The following is a 6,289-nucleotide window of genomic DNA, read 5'->3' on the forward strand; positions in this document are numbered from 1 at the left end:
TAGTTGTCAGTGTGGATAGTTAATATGATGGAGACTGTAGTTGTCAGTGTGGATAGTTAATATGAGGGAGACTGTAGTTGTCAGTGTGGATAGTTAATATGAGGGAGACTGTAGTTGTCAGTGTGGATAGTTAATATGAGGGAGACTGTAGTTGTCAGTGTGGATAGTTAATATGATGGAGACTGTAGTTGTCAGTGTGGATAGTTAATATGAGGAGACTGTAGTTGTCAGTGTGGATAGTTAATATGAGGGAGACTGTAGTTGTCAGTGTGGATAGTTAATATGATGGAGACTGTAGTTGTCAGTGTGGATAGTTAATATGAGGGAGACTGTAGTTGTCAGTGTGGATAGTTAATTGAGGGAGACTGTAGTTGTCAGTGTGGATAGTTAATATGAGGGAGACTGTAGTTGTCAGTGTGGATAGTTAATATGAGGGAGACTGTAGTTGTCAGTGTGGATAGTTAATATGATGGAGACTGTAGTTGTCAGTGTGGATAGTTAATATGATGGAGACTGTAGTTGTCAGTGTGGATAGTTAATATGAGGGAGACTGTAGTTGTCAGTGTGGATAGTTAATATGATGGAGACTGTAGTTGTCAGTGTGGATAGTTAATATGAGGAGACTGTAGTTGTCAGTGTGGATAGTTAATATGAGGGAGACTGTAGTTGTCAGTGTGGATAGTTAATATGAGGGAGACTGTAGTTGTCAGTGTGGATAGTTAATATGAGGGAGACTGTAGTTGTCAGTGTGGATAGTTAATATGATGGAGACTGTAGTTGTCAGTGTGGATAGTTAATATGAGGGAGACTGTAGTTGTCAGTGTGGATAGTTAATATGATGGAGACTGTAGTTGTCAGTGTGGATAGTTAATATGAGGGAGACTGTAGTTGTCAGTGTGGATAGTTAATATGAGGGAGACTGTAGTTGTCAGTGTGGATAGTTAATATGATGGAGACTGTAGTTGTCAGTGTGGATAGTTAATATGAGGGAGACTGTAGTTGTCAGTGTGGATAGTTAATATGAGGGAGACTGTAGTTGTCAGTGTGGATAGTTAATATGAGGAGACTGTAGTTGTCAGTGTGGATAGTTAATATGATGGAGACTGTAGTTGTCAGTGTGGATAGTTAATATGAGGAGACTGTAGTTGTCAGTGTGGATAGTTAATATGATGGAGACTGTAGTTGTCAGTGTGGATAGTTAATATGAGGGAGACTGTAGTTGTCAGTGTGGATAGTTAATATGATGGAGACTGTAGTTGTCAGTGTGGATAGTTAATATGAGGGAGACTGTAGTTGTCAGTGTGGATAGTTTAATATGATGGAGACTGTAGTTGTCAGTGTGGATAGTTAATATGAGGGAGACTGTAGTTGTCAGTGTGGATAGTTAATATGAGGGAGACTGTAGTTGTCAGTGTGGATAGTTAATATGATGGAGACTGTAGTTGTCAGTGTGGATAGTTAATATGATGGAGACTGTAGTTGTCAGTGTGGATAGTTAATATGATGGAGACTGTAGTTGTCAGTGTGGATAGTTAATATGAGGAGACTGTAGTTGTCAGTGTGGATAGTTAATATGAGGGAGACTGTAGTTGTCAGTGTGGATAGTTAATATGATGGAGACTGTAGTTGTCAGTGTGGATAGTTAATATGATGGAGACTGTAGTTGTCAGTGTGGATAGTTAATATGAGGGAGACTGTAGTTGTCAGTGTGGATAGTTAATATGAGGGAGACTGTAGTTGTCAGTGTGGATAGTTAATATGATGGAGACTGTAGTTGTCAGTGTGGATAGTTAGATATGATGGAGACTGTAGTTGTCAGTGTGGATAGTTAATATGATGGAGACTGTAGTTGTCAGTGTGGATAGTTAATATGATGGAGACTGTAGTTGTCAGTGTGGATAGTTAATATGAGGGAGACTGTAGTTGTCAGTGTGGATAGTTAATATGATGGAGACTGTAGTTGTCAGTGTGGATAGTTAATATGAGGGAGACTGTAGTTGTCAGTGTGGATAGTTAATATGATGGAGACTGTAGTTGTCAGTGTGGATAGTTAATATGAGGGAGACTGTAGTTGTCAGTGTGGATAGTTAATATGAGGGAGACTGTAGTTGTCAGTGTGGATAGTTAATATGATGGAGACTGTAGTTGTCAGTGTGGATAGTTAATATGAGGGAGACTGTAGTTGTCAGTGTGGATAGTTAATATGAGGGAGACTGTAGTTGTCAGTGTGGATAGTTAATATGATGGAGACTGTAGTTGTCAGTGTGGATAGTTAATATGAGGGAGACTGTAGTTGTCAGTGTGGATAGTTAATATGAGGGAGACTGTAGTTGTCAGTGTGGATAGTTAATATGATGGAGACTGTAGTTGTCAGTGTGGATAGTTAATATGAGGGAGACTGTAGTTGTCAGTGTGGATAGTTAATATGATGGAGACTGTAGTTGTCAGTGTGGATAGTTAATATGAGGGAGACTGTAGTTGTCAGTGTGGATAGTTAATATGATGGAGACTGTAGTTGTCAGTGTGGATAGTTAATATGAGGGAGACTGTAGTTGTCAGTGTGGATAGTTAATATGAGGGAGACTGTAGTTGTCAGTGTGGATAGTTAATATGATGGAGACTGTAGTTGTCAGTGTGGATAGTTAATATGATGGAGACTGTAGTTGTCAGTGTGGATAGTTAATATGATGGAGACTGTAGTTGTCAGTGTGGATAGTTAATATGAGGGAGACTGTAGTTGTCAGTGTGGATAGTTAATATGATGGAGACTGTAGTTGTCAGTGTGGATAGTTAATATGATGGAGACTGTAGTTGTCAGTGTGGATAGTTAATATGATGGAGACTGTAGTTGTCAGTGTGGATAGTTAATATGATGGGAGACTGTAGTTGTCAGTGTGGATAGTTAATATGAGGAGACTGTAGTTGTCAGTGTGGATAGTTAATATGAGGGAGACTGTAGTTGTCAGTGTGGATAGTTAATATGATGGAGACTGTAGTTGTCAGTGTGGATAGTTAATATGATGGAGACTGTAGTTGTCAGTGTGGATAGTTAATATGATGGAGACTGTAGTTGTCAGTGTGGATAGTTAATATGAGGGAGACTGTAGTTGTCAGTGTGGATAGTTAATATGAGGGAGACTGTAGTTGTCAGTGTGGATAGTTAATATGAGGGAGACTGTAGTTGTCAGTGTGGATAGTTAATATGATGGAGACTGTAGTTGTCAGTGTGGATAGTTAATATGAGGGAGACTGTAGTTGTCAGTGTGGATAGTTAATATGAGGAGACTGTAGTTGTCAGTGTGGATAGTTAATATGAGGGAGACTGTAGTTGTCAGTGTGGATAGTTAATATGATGGAGACTGTAGTTGTCAGTGTGGATAGTTAATATGATGGAGACTGTAGTTGTCAGTGTGGATAGTTAATATGATGGAGACTGTAGTTGTCAGTGTGGATAGTTAATATGAGGAGACTGTAGTTGTCAGTGTGGATAGTTAATGATGGAGACTGTAGTTGTCAGTGTGGATAGTTAATATGAGGGAGACTGTAGTTGTCAGTGTGGATAGTTAATATGAGGGAGACTGTAGTTGTCAGTGTGGATAGTTAATATGATGGAGACTGTAGTTGTCAGTGTGGATAGTTAATATGATGGAGACTGTAGTTGTCAGTGTGGATAGTTAATATGATGGAGACTGTAGTTGTCAGTGTGGATAGTTAATATGAGGGAGACTGTAGTTGTCAGTGTGGATAGTTAATATGAGGGAGACTGTAGTTGTCAGTGTGGATAGTTAATATGAGGGAGACTGTAGTTGTCAGTGTGGATAGTTAATATGATGGAGACTGTAGTTGTCAGTGTGGATAGTTAATATGATGGAGACTGTAGTTGTCAGTGTGGATAGTTAATATGATGGAGACTGTAGTTGTCAGTGTGGATAGTTAATATGAGGGAGACTGTAGTTGTCAGTGTGGATAGTTAATATGATGGAGACTGTAGTTGTCAGTGTGGATAGTTAATATGATGGAGACTGTAGTTGTCAGTGTGGATAGTTAATATGATGGAGACTGTAGTTGTCAGTGTGGATAGTTAATATGATGGAGACTGTAGTTGTCAGTGTGGATAGTTAATATGAGGGAGACTGTAGTTGTCAGTGTGGATAGTTAATATGAGGGAGACTGTAGTTGTCAGTGTGGATAGTTAATATGATGGAGACTGTAGTTGTCAGTGTGGATAGTTAATATGATGGAGACTGTAGTTGTCAGTGTGGATAGTTAATATGATGGAGACTGTAGTTGTCAGTGTGGATAGTTAATATGATGGAGACTGTAGTTGTCAGTGTGGATAGTTAATATGAGGGAGACTGTAGTTGTCAGTGTGGATAGTTAATATGATGGAGACTGTAGTTGTCAGTGTGGATAGTTAATATGATGGAGACTGTAGTTGTCAGTGTGGATAGTTAATATGAGGGAGACTGTAGTTGTCAGTGTGGATAGTTAATATGATGGAGACTGTAGTTGTCAGTGTGGATAGTTAATATGATGGAGACTGTAGTTGTCAGTGTGGATAGTTAATATGATGGAGACTGTAGTTGTCAGTGTGGATAGTTAATATGAGGGAGACTGTAGTTGTCAGTGTGGATAGTTAATATGATGGAGACTGTAGTTGTCAGTGTGGATAGTTAATATGAGGGAGACTGTAGTTGTCAGTGTGGATAGTTAATATGATGGAGACTGTAGTTGTCAGTGTGGATAGTTAATATGAGGGAGACTGTAGTTGTCAGTGTGGATAGTTAATATGAGGGAGACTGTAGTTGTCAGTGTGGATAGTTAATATGAGGGAGACTGTAGTTGTCAGTGTGGATAGTTAATATGAGGGAGACTGTAGTTGTCAGTGTGGATAGTTAATATGATGGAGACTGTAGTTGTCAGTGTGGATAGTTAATATGATGGAGACTGTAGTTGTCAGTGTGGATAGTTAATATGAGGGAGACTGTAGTTGTCAGTGTGGATAGTTATATGAGGGAGACTGTAGTTGTCAGTGTGGATAGTTAATATGATGGAGACTGTAGTTGTCAGTGTGGATAGTTAATATGATGGAGACTGTAGTTGTCAGTGTGGATAGTTAATATGATGGAGACTGTAGTTGTCAGTGTGGATAGTTAATATGAGGGAGACTGTAGTTGTCAGTGTGGATAGTTAATATGATGGAGACTGTAGTTGTCAGTGTGGATAGTTAATATGAGGGAGACTGTAGTTGTCAGTGTGGATAGTTAATATGAGGGAGACTGTAGTTGTCAGTGTGGATAGTTAATATGATGGAGACTGTAGTTGTCAGTGTGGATAGTTAATATGATGGAGACTGTAGTTGTCAGTGTGGATAGTTAATATGATGGAGACTGTAGTTGTCAGTGTGGATAGTTAATATGAGGGAGACTGTAGTTGTCAGTGTGGATAGTTAATATGAGGGAGACTGTAGTTGTCAGTGTGGATAGTTAATATGATGGAGACTGTAGTTGTCAGTGTGGATAGTTAATATGATGGAGACTGTAGTTGTCAGTGTGGATAGTTAATATGATGGAGACTGTAGTTGTCAGTGTGGATAGTTAATATGATGGAGACTGTAGTTGTCAGTGTGGATAGTTAATATGAGGGAGACTGTAGTTGTCAGTGTGGATAGTTAATATGAGGGAGACTGTAGTTGTCAGTGTGGATAGTTAATATGATGGAGACTGTAGTTGTCAGTGTGGATAGTTAATATGATGGAGACTGTAGTTGTCAGTGTGGATAGTTAATATGAGGGAGACTGTAGTTGTCAGTGTGGATAGTTAATATGATGGAGACTGTAGTTGTCAGTGTGGATAGTTAATATGAGGGAGACTGTAGTTGTCAGTGTGGATAGTTAATATGATGGAGACTGTAGTTGTCAGTGTGGATAGTTAATATGATGGAGACTGTAGTTGTCAGTGTGGATAGTTAATATGAGGGAGACTGTAGTTGTCAGTGTGGATAGTTAATATGATGGAGACTGTAGTTGTCAGTGTGGATAGTTAATATGATGGAGACTGTAGTTGTCAGTGTGGATAGTTAATATGAGGAGACTGTAGTTGTCAGTGTGGATAGTTAATATGATGGAGACTGTAGTTGTCAGTGTGATAGTTAATATGATGGAGACTGTAGTTGTCAGTGTGGATAGTTAATATGAGGAGACTGTAGTTGTCAGTGTGGATAGTTAATATGAGGGAGACTGTAGTTGTCAGTGTGGATAGTTAATATGAGGGAGACTGTAGTTGTCAGT

Source organism: Coregonus lavaretus (genome assembly GCF_964263955.1).
Source record: "Coregonus lavaretus genome assembly, chromosome: 5".
Taxonomy (NCBI): Eukaryota; Metazoa; Chordata; class Actinopteri; order Salmoniformes; family Salmonidae; genus Coregonus; species Coregonus lavaretus.